Genomic DNA, 20,446 nt, shown 5'->3' with positions numbered 1-20,446 from the left:
TTATTGTTGTATTTTCAGCACAGCTGCTACTATAATCAACAATATGTTTGGCTTCATAAACAAACATGTTAATACACATGTACTACACATACCAAATAAATAAATTAACAACTGTTTCCACAACTGTTTTTGCTTCTTAGGCTACAGCAGGATTCCTCAGTACAACAAGTGCTGACCAATTTTCACTGCTGCTTTTATATTTTATCTAAATTGACAGTTACGAGTACCAACATTAACTTCTACCAGTACCAATGGGTACCGTGCTATCTTGGTTCTTGCCAATTGCATTTGAACTACTAGAAAGTTTTTTATGCTGAACATTCAGAAAAAAAATTAGTCACTGTATGCCCATACAAATCAAACTAAACTTTTAGCTATTCTGAAGATAAGCCAACACATACCGCTGTTAAAATTCATGGTTTATAAAATAACTGTATATTTTTTATATTCTTAATCAAGCAGTAACTTAAAACTGACCATCCCTTAACCTGAAATGTTTTTGGAAGAATGAATAAAAGTAGACTGTTGGTATAAAAGCACAAGGTGTTGAGACAAATATTTAGTGGACTGTCTCACTTTGGTATGCTTATTTTAGTCAAAACTGCCCAAAAGCTAAGAGGTGTATATACCACACGTGCTATGCTATGAAGATTGATAAACACAATTTCAACTTTTTAAGCATTTTTTTAAACTTTCAGTTCTTTTTGTGGAGAGAGAAGTGCAATGTGTGTAATTTGTAACCTGACCAGTCCTGTAAAACAAGAACAAACATATTCCAAATAAATTTTAATTACCTACAAACAAAGGAGATAATGTGTTTATAAGAATTGGGTTTATCTCTTTATTAGTGCTCTATTGGTGGATCTCAAAAAGTTCTGCAAAGATTTTATTGAAATTTCAGGATAGATAGATAGACACTCAAAAGAGAAAATTATTAATAGATTCAACATCATCCTTTCTTCCTTTCTAAATATTTATCAAAATAATTTTATTATCATTTGGTTGATGGAGAATTCTACTCTCTGATTAACAATAAAGAGTGGGATTTTAAAAACATAACATTTATGCCTTTCAGGGATGGATCTTCTCAGTGGTGTGGTTTGCTATTTAAGGTTCAACTTCTGTCTATTGTTTTTGTAGGGGTTTGGGAAAGAGTGTATACTAATCAATATTATTTAAACCCAATTATTGATTGTGACATCCTTTCTAATGTGCCTGTTAGTCACTCTGAGCCTAGTCTACAGTTACTTTATCCAATAATGTACTGCAGTGTAATCAAGCTTGACAATGTACATTATGATATGTATTGACAGGGAAGTTTCATTACTACTGCATAGGGACCTTTAACATTATGCTCATATCACAACTTTTCATTCTATGTATGGATTATTGGCAACAATAACACCATCTGTTGTGTTTATGGGCACTCAGAATAAAATCACCAAAAATCATCTACAGGGTTCAGATTAGGTGTGAACTGATTTATGCGGCTGTATTGCTGGATGGAGAAGGATGAAAGTAACGGTGGTGATAACAACAGAATCATTTTAAATATGACGGTGAAAGGCTTTCAGAAAAAATTAATGAAACAAGTCAGCAATGCTGTCAAATGGACAGACACATAAATGACAACACTGATAGAAGCAATAGCATTAAAACAGCTCTGCTAATGATGAATGAAAAGATGAATGTGCACAAAATGTTTTTTGTCAATTATGATGCAATGTTATGTGCATAACAACAAAACCAAACACTTCCAGCAGCCACAAATGATGGCTAAATCTATACAGACAAATAGAGTCTATCCATAAAAATGATATAATGGCAAATGCATGCTTGAAAATACCAACTGACTAATAGGAAGATGTGCTGTTTTATTGAAAGCTTAAGTATATACTTCATTTTGACATTTTAAACAAAAGCAAATCAGTATGTGAATATGAACAAATCAAGTAATAGGCAAAGTAATCAGCAGTTTTGGAAATACATTTTCTTTATTGATTTGAGTGGAACTGGTAATTCAAATCACACTATTACTCAATGATGAACTGGTATTCATTCTTGTTTTAGTGGACATGTTAGTGTCTATAGATTCATTGATCATTTGAGCACTTGAAGGAAATAAGGAAATTTAGCAGAAAAAAAGTGTTTACCATTACATATAGTAGGGAAAGATATAATCATCTGTAGTTCAGAAACATCTATGCAGCCTTCTGCCAATGTAGCACAAATGTTTAAAATGTAAATAGCAGAGTTTTTATAGCCACTTCTTTATGGTCCTCTGAACAATTCTTGATGTCCTTAAGGCCCACATAACCCATATCAATTAAGTCTGCCAATAGGGACATACTGGTATACTACTGATATATTATTAAATAAAACATTATATAACATCTGTCTTTTTAAAAATTAATGACTTAAAGGTGTATATGAAGCAAAAGTAAGTACTCTGCAACATATATAAATTATGAGTACTCATTTCTCACACAATACAAATACCCCCCCCCCCCCCCCCCCATAAAAAGACTTTTTAAAAACTGTATCATTGTCAGTTTCTGGTAATAGATTTAACCTACTTATTCTCCCTCCTGTAAGGCATGGAAAGTAAGCAGGAAATATGTTAATTTTTTTTTTCTGGAAAAATGATTACAAAACTCTGCAATATTTCTCAGGTTATACTATTTGAAACACTGTGTTGGCATTTGGTCTCATTTAGCGGCACTAATTTGACATATGTACTTAATATGCATCTTCAAAATAAATTCAATTACCACTCTTGTCTAAAAGAGCATCTTATGAAAATGGGTTTGACTACCTCTATGTACAGTGCAGTAATGAATGCATCACTTTAGCCAAATTTTGGATCCGACTGCTGTAAAGTAAAATTATCAACATAATTACATGTATCTGTGAATTTCTTGTTTAAAAAAACTTGATCATGAGTTTGTTTATAAAAAAATATATCATCAAGAAATGCATGAATGTTCATCCCTGATATTGTGTTTTTACATTATTGATGTTCTTTTTAGGAGGTTATACAGTGGGTAATCAAATGCAAAATTAGTGCACACACACACGCACACACATACACACAACTGGAATTAGACTAGAAGAAAATATTTAATTGATACTGAACTGGTTCAAAGCAGGCAACATGGTAGAAAGGGAGAGATCAAGTACCTCAAATTGCATTAGGTGAGTGGTAACCATTGTTTTTATTTAGCTACATACTTATTAAAAATTTCAATTATAAAAAACTGCCATCACTCATGACAAATCAAACAAAGATGACATTAAATATGTCCTGCCATTCATAAACTAATACATATCATTCACCAAGAATCATTAAAACATTTTCATCAGTGCTAAGCACATTTGCTGTTCAAATCTGGTAATTAAAACTTACTGAGGTTGGGCTGAGAGAGGGATGGAGGAGGAATAGGTATGGAGTGAAAAAAAATTCAAAGATTGGCTGCTCAACTTCCATAAAGATAACCAATTAATATACATAAACATCATAGTAATGAGTCAATGGATACAAAAATAAACAGAATATTTTTCTTAGAGATAACATGCCAGCATTTACTCTATACAGAGAATCCATTGATAACTAGCATAGATCAACTGCATTTCAACGATAAAAATGAACAAGATGAATGAGTTAGGGAAGGGTTAGCATAGAGGTGATCATCAGACTGAGATATGAGGTGATATAAGGACAAACCAAGGAGATGAATTGGACTAGCATTAGCCCTGTACTCATAGGACGCATTCAGAACAGATGATCCGAGGACTAACTGATTACCCGACTAAATATGGCCGACCCCACTTCAAAAGTGATGCCACTTATTCTATGATGGTCCTCCCACCACCACATGGGCCATTGCAATTAAACCTACGAGCTGAGATTTAATTTGTTTAATGACGCTTGTGGAGGCGGGGAGACCAATGTGAATTAGCAGCATCACTTTTGAGGTGGGGTCGGCCCAATTTAGTTGGCGGATCAGTTAGACCATGGTTTATCTGTTCTGAATGCACTCATAGTACACATACGATGAGTGAAACATACGAGGGTCCATGTTCAAATTATGAACATGCTTACCTCGGCGAGGTTGCCTGTAGTGATATAAGCCAAATTTAGAAAATGGGGTAAATGAAAGAAAAATAGCTTTAACTTTAGAAAGTAGAAGCTTGGTGAATTGATGAGTCCCAGTATTAGGCTAGCACCTCTCTGGTCACTGGACAGGTTAATTAAAAGGTAACACAGGCTTTGCAGTATGAGCCAAATGGTTTCATTATACCATAGACTAACTACTAAAATATATATTCATCAAAAGCCGTCTTAGGTTCTAATTAAAATGTATTCGATAAAAAAAAAAAACCTGATGTCAGTCTGAGGTTAGTGTTGAAGCTGGCAGAGACAGTCTTTCTATTAGGTCTTTCAGATGTCACAAAAACAATTCTATGGTGCAAAATGTGTGATTTGATGTTGAGATCATTATACCTTTGGAGTAGGCGGTTTGCCTGGATACAGAGCCGTCAGGTTCTTTCAATACTAATTCTCATTTGCAGGTCAACAATTTAACAGTATGCCTAGATTGCACCACAATAAGAAAAGACATCCAGGGACACCACCACTTGAGATTTTGATGATGAACAAATTGCCGTCAATGTGTCAATTATGGATCTGCAGGAAGTTAAAACACAAGTAATGATTTTCTCCCAGTCCTTCACGTGCCCGATGCTTCCATTAGACTTGTTAACCTGCAGCATTACATATTCTTGACAATACTTAATGCGAGCAATTTGAGAGAAAAAGGCCAACATTTTAGGTATTATGTATAATTAGTAGTGTATTAAATCACTAATTATGAATAATATGCAGGTGGGTTATAACATGCAGGTGTCTTATTATAATAAGCAGTGTAATAATAGAGGCAAGTCCTATCCTGGTAGTTACTGACAATAACAATACACACCCCTTGTTAGCATACATGAAGTGTAAGCAGCAAGAAGTCATGTGCCTTGATTGCATCCATAAGTGCTTTAAATGTTGTTTGACAATGTTTTATCCTTAATGTTAAGCAGTGTTGGTGATAAGTCAGGAAAAATGTCATCAAGACGTTTTGACTTATTCAGTGATTGTAAATTAAATTTAAGATAGGAATATAAAAAATGGCTTACTCTCTTACTGGATCATATGTTTAAAATTAATGTTTAAGGCCTTTTTCAATTTAACCAAGGTTGAATTGTCATGGGTGTCACCACCTGTAAAACCTGGTCCTGGATGACTTCCCACATAGGTCGTCACCACATGACACTGATGACATTTCAACATCAGTTTACCAGAAGAAGGCCATTGACTTGGTTTTAGACATTTGATCCAGTATGGGGGTAAATCATAATTCCTTGTTTATCTTAGAAGAAATGTATTTTCTGAGAAGAACTGGAGCATTCAATATCTGGCACCTTGAGACATTACCTTACTAATACCTTGATGTAGTTTAAATCATGATTGCTGTAAAAATTGAAAAAAGACACATTTCTCAAAGTAACCTTTGCATTGCTGACCTAGAATTATGAAGACGTGCTAAAAAGTTAGTTAAGAGTAGTTTATACATCCATAAGTGAGAAACACTCACCCTGTAAATAAGCTAAACTTCTAGAGCCAAGCATAGTTTTGAGAAGAAAATCTTCAAAACCTACATAACTAAGATACTTATATTATCCCCCCCTTTTCAAGTAAATCTGTAAAATACATTTTTCAGGTGACACACTGAACAATTCATGATGGATTAGATTAATTTCTGAAAACAGAATCATGGCTTAGATTCTATGTCTTAAAACATCTGAGTGATTAAAGCAATCACACATACATACTAAAAAAATGCACTTTATAGTGACTAAACATGATTATGTACAAATGTTCAAAACAAATAAAACAAAAGTAATGTAAAGATCAAAGTAATCTAGTGTGTATATGCTTCATTTATTGTAACTATGTAAATAATGGTTTGCCAATCTAAGACATTTTAAATTTAGACAGACTTATTTTGTATTATTGGAAATGGCCTGAAGTGCATGCAACATGGACATCTATTGGTTTCTTCACTGCACTTAAATGCAATTACTAACCTGGTTTAACCTGCACCCACATTTATTAGTTTTCAAAGAAATCCTTTTTTTCAAAACACACCAAATAAAAACAAGAAAAATAAGTATAAGGAGAAATATGAAAATCCTAGCATCAGGAACAACAACAACAAAAAAGTAATAGCCACCAAATGTACAGACCAATGTCTTAAGTCTTAATTAAAACTGAACTGATAACCTAAATTACTCAAAACATGAAATAATCCAGTAAAACCTATATGCATCCTATCACACAAGAGTACAGCAACATTGGGTGGGGGGATTGGTTGTATTTTAGCATCACAAAAGTCAAAAATTTTCTAGTTAGCTTGACACCAAAGACAGTATCAAAACTGACAGACCTCAGGTCATAGTTCTATGTGATGCAACAATATCATCATCATTGCTCTTCGTCCCGCGTGGGACATAAGGCCACAGTCACTTCTTTCCATTTGGCCCTGTCTCTGGCTATGTGCTGGGCCTGTCCCCATGTAAGGTCCCAATGATGCAACAATATGGTCTGTACATAAAAAGTCAGGCAGAAGAATTGAACTTGTGTGGTCAGTTCCCACTGGAGTGGCAGCATGCACCTTGGGAATAGGTCTCACTACATTTCTTTTCCATTCAACTTGCTGACTGACTGCACAATTAAAGCAACTATAAGAAAATCATTGAAAGAAGAAACAAGTCATACATTCCTCGTAAAATAATGCATATTATATCAAAAAGTCTTCAATCATAAGAGTAGAAACTAAAAACAATTACATTAGCCAGTTATCTTACAGTCTCAGCTTTAAATCACTGGAGCCTGATAGACTTTATGAATTTGATTTGAAAGATAACTTCAAAGATAGGATAGCAGGCTGGTTAATGATGTTTGGATGGTTGCTCTGTCTGAACGATGTATAGAAGGAAGAGGCTGACTGGAAAATACCCTGATGAGCATGGTAAAGCTTTTTTTTCTTACAAGCAGACAAAACAGTTTTCATTCTGTGGACTCTGGTAGAGGAGATATTCATGTAGTTCTGTATCCTTCAGTTTTAGTAGAGCATGACCATAGGATTAAATAGGGAAACCTACCCTTTTATCAAACGCAATGAATCACAACGAATCCCGAAGAGACCACACCCAATTTGTGTGAATAAAAACTACGTCCCACTGAGAGATGATATGTCATTCAAGACCACCATAGATATAGCACATGCACAAATTTTAAACCATGCCCTGCAGGATGCATCGGTATCAAGAATGCACCTGGACAAAACAAGTCTTTTGGAGCCAAAGCACATGGTAGTCAAATTGCAGCAAATGGACAGGAAGATAAGCTATGTATGGCTGTGTTGTAGTGTAGCTGTAGAGAGACAACAATCAGATGACTTGTTAAAATGGAATGTTGAAAAAAATTTAAAGAACATTTATATATCACTATAAATTTAATGAAAGCTATATTTTTTTAATAAACTGAAGGACATTGATGTAATATCATTAAAACATCTGCCATATTCCATTATTTTCGTTCTAAGAAACAAAATCTTTTTTTTTAATAAAAATTCACATTACCATTAGGAATATTATTTTCCAACACACATATGTCATGGCCAATCTTTCCTGATTTCTTTTTAATACATTACTCAGAAATCATCTTAACAACATTTTGGATTAAATACAACCACATGTGGAAAACCTTACTCCATCTTTTCTTCTGTTGAAATGCTGCATTTGCCTGACAAAATATGTGTTCAGAATCAATTGGCACCACTGCCTTGTTAGTCTGTTATGTTGATTAGATCAACCAATGTTTTTGGCTAAAATCTGATTATCTAAGACCATGCTCTTGGTTGGTGAACTGAGGTGAAAGGGACACACATGAATAAATAAACACAAATATCAAAATCCAATGTTAATGTATTATAAGCTGCAACAGGCAAAGAATGACAGATGGTTATTTTGGTTATTTCACATGGAATCTACCAAGTATGGTATCTATTTGTTCCACTTCATTCATTCTTTCAATTTCATCCATACCACATGCTGATTTCCTAATATAATACTAGTTTTCTATTTTTCCTTTTTTTTACAGAAAGTAGGAACTGAATTTATTTTTTCACTTATAATAAAGATATTTGCTGATTAGCCTAGTAACTAGAGACAAGTAAATCCGCTTGAAAGATACATGACTTGCCTTTACACAATCTGTAACAACAAAAACCCACATAATATATATGACTGAACTTCAAAATTACGCTATGCAGTTAACCAAAGAAATAACTGCAACTTAATTCTAAAATAAAATGTAAAACAAAATAAAACCTATTGAAATATCTATCCATTGCTTTCTTGTTAATTTCAATTTGATAACTAATAAATATTTCAACTGATTTATTAATATTTCTTCCTATTTCTTGCTGTGTGATATAGTTTAAGTCATCTCTCAATATTCTAACTTCATAAAAAACTTGACAGCAATTCATAATTCTGACATAAAGAATACTCATATTTGCAAACTGTGCAAAAGCAATCTTGTAACAGTATATCACCACCGCAAACCCATTCCTGTTTGAAACTATTCAGATAATCAACCATATCTATTGTGATAGAGTGTAGGTGTCAAGTATATATGAGTATTGCTAGATACATTAGCACCTCCTGTTTCTGAAGAGGAATTAAGGGAGGTGTTAGTATGTGTTGAATGCTTATACTGCAATCACTCAATAAAGTACAACATGAGTTAATCATTTCTAACCCCCTGTCCCCCAAAGGAGATTTTTTTGTAAGATCGCATTCACAACAAGTTGAGCCATTGCTTTACAAATCCTGGAACTAAATATGGCGGACGTACATGAAAGAAAAACCGCCTAATCTTTTAATAGTCTCTCCGCCTCTCACACGCCTCCCCATGCATCGTCCCTGCAAGGGTACGGTCATCAAATCTCGGCTCCATTGGGACCCCACATGGGGAGGCATGTGAGGGGCGGAGAGACTATTAAAAGATTAGGCGGTTTTTCTTTCATGTGCATCCACCATATTTAGTTCCAGGATTTGTAAAGCCATGGCTCAACTCGTTGTGAATGCGATCTTAGTTATGCTTAAAAATATTATATGAAAACTTCTGAAAAGTCTGTTGGCTTTGTGTATGTCACATAATACAAAAGTCAGTGTCCGACCATGATAAATCTTGAAAAACTAAAATATCTGAGATAGGCATTTGAAAATTTGAAGCAATTATATCATGTCATGAAACACGTAAGCAGACGAGATCCCTCTGGGATGTTTATCATGCCACTGAAAACATTGTGAGCCATGTTAAACAAAGGTAATTATGGACAATCTTCCAGCTCCAACAGTGATAAGAAACTCTACTTGGAAAAATGAATTAAGACAAGGTGCTGCAGGGATATACTCTTCATTAAGCTTCTATTATCCCATATGATCTGGACTGATCCTTTTTTAATTAATATATTAATAATCCATGTTGCAATTTGTCCTTGTTTGTCTCTTGGTCTGAAATGTGCTATAGGAAAAAAGTGTTTTCATTCTCAAGGCTGTGTAGAAAGAAGAAAACCAACTTAGAAGGCAAAAACAGGAAATAAAAATTATACTCTCCAGATAGAGATCATAAAAACATTTCTTATGGTGGTTACTAAATAGGCTGAGTGTGAAACATTTACCTTGTATATACATGTTAGTATCTGTGAGGCATGTTATGCAGGTAGAAGAGTTGAAAAGAGATTCACAGTGACTGTAATATTAATGGGCTGTGCCATGTGTATTATTTGGCACAATTTAAAACTGTTTTCTAAGCATAACATGTTGCATTGACGTCTGTCTTATTGTGTGAAACTTTACATGAATATATGCCTTGGAAACACCTGGAAGGTCTATTCATGTCTTTTCTCAAGGCCATCCATCAGCCTAGACAAAGAAAAAACACAAGGGCAGAAGTTGAAACATTTTACCATCTACTGCAGAACATCAATGACAACCTCAATGGTTGATAAAAAATTCATCTCCTTTTGCCAAGTCTGCCTTTACAATCAAGGTTTCATAATGAAAATTAAAGCAAAAAAATAGAGATAATTGTCTCCCTCTTGATTAGATTCAGATGAGTGTATTTTTGTGAAATGAACTTACGCAAACAAAAGAAACAATATCTCAATGAAATCATTTAATACATCTATGTATACCCAATTCACCTGTCTAGGATTTTTATTGTAAATTCAAAGGTAAAAATAAAAAATACATTATCATATATATGAACAGGTTTTTTAGCTTTTCGAGAAAAGTGGTGAACGTCCTCAAAATGTCATTTCGATAACAGTTTCCCTGAACACTGTTATGGATTTGTTAAGCAGGCCAGATATCATAAAACTCCAATAAAGCAGTAAGGAAATCATCACCAAGTTGTTGCTTGTCAAGTGATTGATTTCAATAAAGTTCCTTTATGTGTCTTAACAGAGGGAAAGGTGTGCTGTAGCAGCAGTAGTTCATACTTATGAGTGGCTCAGATAACATGAAACCTGGAACTCCAGATATCTCATTTGAAACAGATATGAAGTAAAGTGTGTGTATGAAAATAGGAGATGTTGCAGTGGAACTAAAAGTAATTTTGTATGTGTGTGGGCAGTAGTAAATCAGGCATGACATGAGGGTGTATTTCCATTGCCTTCATCGACAAAGATAAGATCTTTCTTAAAATAAGGATAAATAAATTAAGGTGTAACATACTGGCCTCTTGCAATTTGCCAAGTAGTATTTTTTTGTAAAAAGCGTGTTAAAGCTTCTAGAAAATGCATATTACTCTAACATTTTCAATCTTGTTTTAAAAAAAAACGCTTTTGTGGTTATTATCCAAACTCCTTTAAATGTCATCTTTTATTTCTTTGTTTTCTTTATCTGCCAAAAGTGACTGTAAGAGTGAAAACGTAAATTTGAATTCCCATATATTGTTTGAGCTATTTAATTCCTAGAAACATAAATGTTTTCAAAACCATTTCAAGGAAGCCGAGGCCATACAATGGTAAAAGATAGGATTCCTGCAGAAAGTGTGAACATGTTTTTCTACTGTATCTAATGAAGCTTTTTTATTATGTTTCTACAACTTATTCTTTAACACTTTCACCTAGTCTTACTTGCCCTGGAACACTGCCAGGAACCATAACAATGCCAGTTTGGAATTAATAGGGGCCAAACATACAAAAATAACAGGAGCCCCTGTTGAGTATAGTCAGTGTTCACAGTAACCCTAGGTAGGGACAGCAGAGAGCAGTGGGAAGTCATTAATACAGAACTGCAGCTCTCCCAAAAGAGACACTTCACTGCACAAAATGCTTCTAATTCACATAAATGCTTGTGGCATCAATAACCAACACCTAAAACACAATGTTCACTCAACTGTATATAAAGAGTGTTAATACATTTATCTTTTTTTTTTGGCCTTTTTACCTTAATGAGATCAGATAAACTGGCAGTCAAATTACCACAGTGTTACTTTCGTAAGTGTAAATAATTAATGTCTGATATGTTTGCCTTGAAATATTACATGCAGGTGTGTTATTCCATGAGAATGAAAATATTTCTTTTCAAGTTATCGGTTCTGGACACTACTTAACACAATCTTAGACAAGCAGAGCAAAGTGATTGGTTGAGGTTCACTGTGATGTCATCCAATAGATTTGAAGGAGAACTGCTTACAAAAAGCTTGGTTTCAAACCAAATACTTGTAAGCCTCCTGAAGCAAGGCACAGGGTATATATATATATATAAGCTTGCATGTTCTGTAGTAAAAACTTGATAGATGACAATAAGCTCATAGGAACAACATGCTGGCTCGAAGAAAAGTATTTCTGACTTAACTATACATCTTCACATTGGAGAAGTCGCATTCAATTAAAGCAGCTGGATAGTTTTCCCAAGACAGTTCCTGATCAATGATTCCATTACGCTACAAAGACAGGGAGACATCAGGAAACAACTGAACAGAAGTTTAGTAGTAAAGGCGATATTCAATACACACACAGAAACAGGCTTTCAGTAGCAAAACTGTTGAAACAAAACTGAGGACTTTTCTTTATAAAAGCAGCTCAGAAAAAGTTCACTGCAGGTAGGATAGAACTTTGTTTTTTTTTTTCAAACTGTACTTTATGCTAAATGGCAAATGTTTTTGGTCATTTGCTGTCAGATAAAAGGGTTACTTTATATAATAATCGATATGTAACATTTGACAGTTTACATATATGATATATTTGTACATCAACAGAAACAACTTAAATGACATATATAATTCATGTATACCCAGTTGCAGGTGTACTTTATACTTATCTATCTGAATTAGGAACATATTAAACATGTATATAGAGTGAGTACCTCTGTCAAATTATTGGTGCTTAACCCATTTTAACACCACCAAAAAGTTTTTAATTGTAGGATACAAACACATTGTTTCATAAAAAATTGCATTTGTTCCAATATTTTCTGCTTACTTTATGTGCTTTACAGATTGGGGGTAATACGTGGGTCAATATATATCAAGATATTTGCAGAAAGTGCAGTTTGAAAGTCTTCTTTTTCTGCTGCTTGAAAGATTAATTTTGGTTGTTTTTTTGGCATGAAGATTTTATTTGTGTAAATGTAAGGAACTAGTACTAATAATTTATATATGTTACAGGGCATTTATTCTAGCTTCATATGTATCTTTAAGAAACCATGACAAACTGATACACAAGCACATTAACATTTACATTCAGATAACTCCTTCTCTTCCAGAATTCTATCCTAATATAACACATGCCAATCTTGAACTAGTGCCTTTCAACAGAAAAAGGTAGAAGGGGGAGGGGCACAATCAATGGGAAAAAACAAATAATGCAAAGTTTCAATGAAAAAAGATAATGCTTTAATCTAAATATTAACTGTAAAGATGTAAGCATAATCAAACCATAATTTCTAAATTATTGCATATATTTTTTTAAAAATTCACTGATATTTATACATCAAACATATACATTTATCAAGTCTTATACTATTGATATATAGGAAGCCCTCTGCTAAAAATATGAATGAGATGATGAAATATTGGAAAGGCTTCAAGAACAGCATGTTTTACCTGCTGTTATAGTTACATCACTGTTACTTTCCATTAACACCTTGCAGCAGGTCTTTAAATAATCACAAATGTTTAGTTGAATAATAGCAACTGATGGTATTATGGTGTTATTTATTTAACTTTGGTTTCAAGTATTTATTTTCCTGAATGTGGAAGATGTAATATTCTCAATTCCATTTATCCTTTTTGCCAATGAAAAGAAAGTTTGAGGAAGGAATGTATTAAACATATGCCAGACACACTTCTCTGTCATTATTTTTGAATCAGATTCCAAACTGCCATTTATGAGTGCATAATCCATACATTATTCTAAAAATACTTCTCTGTTCCACCTTATATATAATGAGAAACTCAGACATGTTATCTCTAATTGAAATTATAGTAAATCCTTCACCTGGGACAAGACTTTTTTTGTTAACAAATGATTTTTTTCTGAAAACAATCATGGCAGTCTCAAGTGTAAAAATTCCTAGTAATCGGAACAGTGCAGCATTTGTCCTCATCTTTTTGCTTAACTTACAGATCCAGGAAAGAAAACACTTCGGGAAATGCCACACTCTAGGTATCTACTCAAATTTACTGCCATATCTTGAATCACTGGAGCAGAAAAAGTTCAGAAAGGCATACCTTTAAACTAGCACAACTGACTTAATTTTTTAAAATTTATCTGTTTCTTTCTAAAAACATTTTTTAGAAAAAAAAACCTTCCATATACTGATTACCTATATTTATTGTAAACATCTCGGAAAATTTCCAGAAACAGGCTCCCCTGACATTACTTCTGCCAAATGTTGCTGAAATCTCTCTTTGACCAGACTCAAAGATGTTCATGAAATCGTTAGATGTTTAGCAGCAACAAGAGAAAACCAAACCAAACATGCAGAAACCCTGCATCACACTTAAATTAAGCAGAGCCCACTGGGTTGGTCGGCATGTTATCTTGGAGTTTCCGTATAAAAATAACAGAATCTGGAAGTTTCTTTTGGAAAAAGAACTCTAATGTGAATAAATGAAGGGTCAGCAATAAGAGATAGCACTTTTTTTAGTTAACAAACACACATCGGCAGGAGCACATGTACACGCCCACAAATGAAAACAAAATGCTCAAAACTAAATGAAATCTCTCAACCAAGGATTAACATAACACTTGACTTGTTGTACCATATCTGCGGCAAACTTGACTAGAAACAATCCATACAATACAGTTCATATCTACAGAGTTTGTACATCTCTGCTTTGCCTCTGTCAGTTCTGTCTCTCCAGAGAGGTTTGATAAGACAGTTTTATTAATGCACCAAGGAGGAACACTGGGCATTGACTTTTAACAGTAATATAACTGGATAATTTCCTACCTCGACCTGAAATACAAAACTGTAAAGCTCAGATTGTTCAGATTGTATAGAACCTCTGATTAAAAATGACTGTGCAAGCGGATGTACAACGTAGGTATACATTAACAGGAGTGTAACCCCCCCCCCCCCAATTCCAGTTCCTTATTCCCAAACTTACAAATGATTTAATCCTCTGGGTAGTTTTTAGTTCCCTTAAAATTGTCCCTACTTTACCCATTAAAAAATAAATAAATGAATAAAAATAAATAAATAAATACAAAATTTATTAGTACCTTTTACATATGCATTAGATAACAAAGTTAAATATTTCACAACTACTTTAAGATGAATGTACTTGTTAACCACATTACATTGCCTGTAGGTGAAATATTGTGCACTTTATCAACATTTCTATTTCAAAGAAGACACAAATCTGAATTGATTATGTGCATCATTTTAGGTTAATTACATATCTATATTTTCTGTGGATCTTTCCAGAAAGTCTCTCCCACTCCTCAGATTAATCAAAGTTCTTGGTACCTGAGGCAGTTGGACATTTCTGTGAACAATTTTCTTGTACACAGCCCAAATTCATTATAGACAATAGGCCCCCAAGACAAAATAATTTCACTGTCCACAAATGACGCACTTTCTGCGAGTACATGACTCCAAACGGCTGTATCTACTGCACCGAGTGATCCCTGCATTCGAACTTGTACGGAAAAAGAAGTAAATAAATTTATATTTCCTCATTTGGGCAGTCACATTTACCTTGAATGCCAAGATGTCATTTGATTATTGCATGCCAACTGGTCACACTCACATAACCACTGCATGGCTCAAAAACATTACTGGTACTTCAGCAATACGTATTCCAGATCATGCAACTGGCACATGATCAGATGTCAATGACACTCACTTTAGACCAAGTCCCCCTCATTATAGCAACGATGTTGTAAAATTTGATATTTAATTCAATTCATACAAAGTGGACTTTTCATTTCTTAATTAAGTGGATTTATGCTGAAGAACAAATAAAAAGACCTGATAAATGGTCTGGATGCAATCACACATAGAGAAAATGAGTTGAAGCAGATTTTACCAGCATCTGTCTTTATGAAGAATGTATTTGGCATCCATCCCATCCTCCTCCCACAAAAACTTTCTACAATAATGTGTGGTTTTGTTGCTAACTCAACAGACACCACACCTGATATCCCACAGAGTTACACTATTGATAAAAATGTAAAATAAATAAAAAGTCTAAATTTTAGACAAATAATATCAAAAATTAAAGAGACATGCAGTGTTTTGTTAGTTCTACTGCAGTATGAGAATATGATCTGCGTGTGCCTTTTTCAGCATTGCAATCGACTCATTGCACTTGTGCTACCAATTCATCAACTAAGGTTACCTCATACAACACAGTGTAAGTACACAGTTTGAAAATACTGCTTAAAAAATCACTTAATCATTTCTTCGTGTCAACATATCAAGGTAGGAAAATGATAAACTTATTTCTTTCAATTATGTATGCTGCCAATGCTTTCTGATGAAACAAATTTGACTGAATCAGGTAAGTTATCTCAAACTAGATGTCAGATAAGGTCTTGAAATTATGGATAAAAAAGCTGAGTAGTAGAACATACCGTAATAATGTGGTAACGCTGACAATGGGCAGCTATTTCTTTTCGCATATGCAACATAGTGAACATTCTTATGAGAAGTAACAGTGTGTGAGTTGTACTTGAAACACAACTTTCAGTGATTTGTCTTGTAGAAAGTGAAAGATATGTCCGTAACATACACCGACCATTTGCTCAATAAGAGCACCAATTAATTTGAGCATGCTTTGTGGCAATTAATAATAATTACCATCATCGGCATATTGACAGATCGCAGCACAATGTTATGAATCTAACTATACGTGAAAAGCCTTCTTTTTTAATTTCACATTACTGCAGTCATGTAATCAATCATGGAGCTGAAAAGTTCAGAGTTAGTAACAGCAAGGGGTAGACATGCTATTCCTGTGAGTATATATCATTCTTCTTTCTATACTTACGTATGGTAACACAAAAGATAAAGAACAAAAGCAACAGAAAAAGGTTTTATGTAGAAAAATGAATGAGTAACAATACTGTCTTTTTCTCTAATGCAACAAAAGCAACCTGTAGATAACAGAGCATTCTAGTTGTACGAACTTACACATGGGTTATTTTTCTTAATTTTACTCTTATCTTTTTAAGTTTCTTTGGCAGCTTACAACTGGTTTTGTATTTAGTGATAAATGGATACCAATATGCAAATTTAGTCTTTAAAAATTCTCAAAGGTTGTTTTAAATCAAATCCCAAATGTAGTTTCCCACTGCAAACATACCAAGAATGTAATCCCCAGACTCTTTCATATTACCCAAAAGGCAATATCTTTCCTTCTCTGCAAAGCACGATAAAACATGACGGTCTCTTTTGAAGTTGCATGGTTCTGGAATTGCGCGGTTAGACTAATGCAGCAGACCTTGTTTCCTTCATTTTCTATACAAGAGGGAGCTACTCTCTTTTTGGGAGTATGAATATTGCATGTTAAGTCTGAAATCCCTAATAACTTTGTGGAGTTCCAGTTACTGAATGTGCTGTCATGCATCCTATATAGCCATGGCAGTCAAAGAGATATCACCATCTTTCTAATAGGTAATTTATCTACTAAAGGTGAAGTGTAATTCAAATAATTCTGGATAGAATGAAACAGTGATCACCATCAAAAAAAGACTAATGAGAGTGTGTGCCAAAAACATACAGTACCATCATTTCATTACATGTCATTCTTGGTCCTGTGCAGTCTTATAAATTGGACTGTAAGACATACATTAAAAACTGATCCATTCTTAATCATAAATATTTAACTGGATAAAGTTTGTACTCGGTAATGTAATAAGCATGAAACATGTTTGTATTCTAAAGATTTATTGAAAAAATTAACAATATGTGGGTGCTTTCACACCTATTTAGAGTTTGCAAATAAGCTTTGGGCATACTGGCCAAGATTACATATGAAACAGATGTTTCAGTTCACATGTAACTTCTAGAAACTAATAAAATTCTTCAGTTTTTAATACTGATGGTGAGAGAAACATTCTTAATTATATCTACCATATCATTTTATATTCATAAAAGAATGTGTAATTTAATGGAAACAAATATGATCAAAACTCACCCCTTTTTCAAAGCCATAGTTGATGAGATGTTTTTGTATTTGTATTTAGTAAAATTAAGCATAAAAATCACAATGTTAAAAAAAAATAGAAGTCTCATATTGGATAAAAAAAAATTCACTAAAGTACAAATGGTCACATTTCTAGAATGCCAAACTTTGAAAAACAAAATCTTTCAATATCTGAGCAAGAATATGGTTATATATAAAGTAGACATTATGCAGAAATAAAGTAACTGGAAGGGCCAGACATGTATTTCATGATAACACCACAGAAGACCTACCCTCACTGTGATGATAACATCCTGGCCACTTGTATGTGTTCTTTATCTGAGGATATTTCCCATGAGATATAAAGAAAACAAAGAGTCCAAATATCCATCAATTTTTTAAAGAATTATTCCAAGAACTATAGCTATAGTGAAGAGAAAAAGCAATTTAGGATGGGAAATGTCAGTAGAATTGATGTAAGTAGTGTGTGAAGAAAATCTGCAGAAAATATGAATCCCATCTAGAAGGTGCCTTTTTCATTTACGGGAGAAATGACAGTTTACAAACAAATTTGTGAATCCAGGTTTTCAGAAAGCGTCTGAGAATTTCTGCTTCCATGCAGAATCCAACAGTGCCTGCTCTGTGGAAATTTCATTGTGGTGATTATGTATTTCAAAGAATAAAAACTGATGACCACCATTTAAAACTTGAGAAAGTTTTTTCTACATTATTTCTAAGAATAATGATCCACATCAGATGTAGAAACAGTGATTTCATGAGGGACAAGCCTCACAAAAGATAATTGCCATATGTGAACTCGAGACAATGATTTAAGAATTGACAACTCAAACCACATTTCATGGTCCAAACATAAATAGTGGTTGCAAGCATCACATAAGAGAGTGTGAACAATTTGACAAGCTTTCAACCATGTCTCCTGCTTTTACATATGGCTTCTTCTTCTCAACCCCGAACTATTTTCAATATGTTCTCTTAACAATCTTCAGCACATACAGAACATATTGCATGGAATAGTAACTGGATTAATTCGCTGTTGCTCACATCCACTATTTTTACGTCTGCACCATAAAATGGCATTTTGAGTTATTAATTTGGTGTTCACGATCACAAACCTGAGGCTTGAGATCGTGAACAGCTATTTTGTTTATGAGGCCTTAAAGTTGCATGGGGGAAGGTCCCAGTTACTGATCATGTACAACCCTCACCATTAGACAGACGAAGGGCAGAATTTTTCAATTTCCACCATGAAATCATTCATTCCATAAGTCATATGAGCAAGGCACAATGCATGGCCAAAAGCTCATGGCAAAAGTCCTCACAATTTTTTGTCATGAAAAGCAGTTGAAAAAACTCTGAAACAGTTACCATTCTGTTCTACACATACTAAGATAAAATTTATTCTGAAGATCAAATTTGCGATACAGGCAAACCTTTAATCTCAAAACTCTGTCTTAATAAAAATGCCAATGTCCTCTTCACAAGCTAGTAGTGACTGTGTTCTTAACACGGCAGCTCTCATGAGAAAGAAGACCTACAGATTCTCTGTTGATTGATTTCAAATACATGGTTATCCCTCATAACCCAACTGGCAACTAATTGCTGTCGATCTCAGTAACACCACCGGTATCATTAGGTCTGTCACAGATATCAGGATAGAAACTCAGAGGAATCCCCTTTTTTTTGCCTACCCAATACAAGGACCTATCAAACTAGCATGATGGGTCCTAGCTTAATATGAGTTCCTGGCATCAATGTATTACGATAAATTAATTTGCTTGACATGGAGAATGAACGTTAATCTGGAATATAATCTTGAAAATTACATTATCTTAAATACATTCAGATACATATTAACTAAAAGGCACTAAATTGACTAGAAGATAACTAAGTGTACTTCGATCCACGTAAAGAGACACTAGCTTTTATGAATTATACTACTGAATTAAAGGGGGGGGGTATAAGTCATTTCACAGGCAGTCACAAAACTACCGTTACCATGTGCAGTGCAAATGATTCAAAAAGATATGATCATATATTATTTATAGATTTTATTTCTAAAATACTGTCCCGCAATCTCAAAGATAACATAATGACAGCATTTTAAAAGTAAAATGTCATTTTTGATATCAAGGCTTGTAAGTTGCCATAGCAGCTATCAATAAAATTCTTATGGCACTGTGCAGCAAAACATGAAATTGGGCTTTTTTGGTGGGTTTCTGACTACTGAGGGTCATTATTTTTAAATAAAAGTGCTAACAAAAAAACTAAAATACCATTCTGCTCTTCTAATATTCATAAATAATCATCATGAAAAATATCAATATCCAATCATAATTGGTCCACAAATTATGTTTAAAACCAGCTCCAATTCCTTCCCACATTAGAAAAGGGTTTAACTCTAATCAGCATAGCTAGAACTGACAAATTGCAACTAAGCTTCTTTTGTGTCAGTCACGATGAAATATGTAAAATATCAAGTGAATTTATCTGCTTACAAAAAAAAAAAAAAAAAAAAAAAAAAAAAAAAGAGAGAGAGAAAAAAACTTTATATTCCTATTTATTTAGAAAAATTAAGAAAAATCTCATTTTCACTAAGAAAGCATTTATTTCTTTATCTCAGATGGTAGATAATTATATCTATAGACAAAGTAGTGCGAA

The 20,446-nt window shown here is 33.8% G+C and overlaps 2 protein-coding genes across 5 annotated transcripts in view; one reads left to right on the top strand and one right to left on the bottom strand.

Moving 5' to 3' along the window:
- The window catches only part of LOC106167632 (epsilon-sarcoglycan-like), a 97,933-nt gene that overhangs the window by 53,056 nt on the left and 24,431 nt on the right, over nucleotides 1-20,446 (bottom strand). The gene's annotated exons all lie outside the window — the stretch shown is intronic.
- The window catches only part of LOC106153587 (G protein-coupled receptor dmsr-1), a 65,644-nt gene that overhangs the window by 39,713 nt on the left and 5,485 nt on the right, over nucleotides 1-20,446 (top strand). The window contains exon 1 of one of the 3 annotated variants that reach the window (XM_013527563.2): nucleotides 11,506-12,232. The exons of the other annotated variants lie outside the window; for them this stretch is intronic. The gene's annotated coding sequence lies outside the window, so the exon portion shown is untranslated. Of the gene's footprint in view, nucleotides 1-11,505; nucleotides 12,233-20,446 lie in introns of those variants that run through there. 3 annotated transcript variants of the gene reach the window in all.

This window comes from Lingula anatina, chromosome 1 (assembly GCF_051362555.1).
Source record: "Lingula anatina isolate TDL-2025a chromosome 1, LinAna3.0, whole genome shotgun sequence".
Lineage (NCBI taxonomy): Eukaryota > Metazoa > Brachiopoda > Lingulata > Lingulida > Lingulidae > Lingula > Lingula anatina.
Note: the sequence above shows the minus strand (reverse complement) of the source record. Positions and strands in the feature narration are given on the sequence as shown.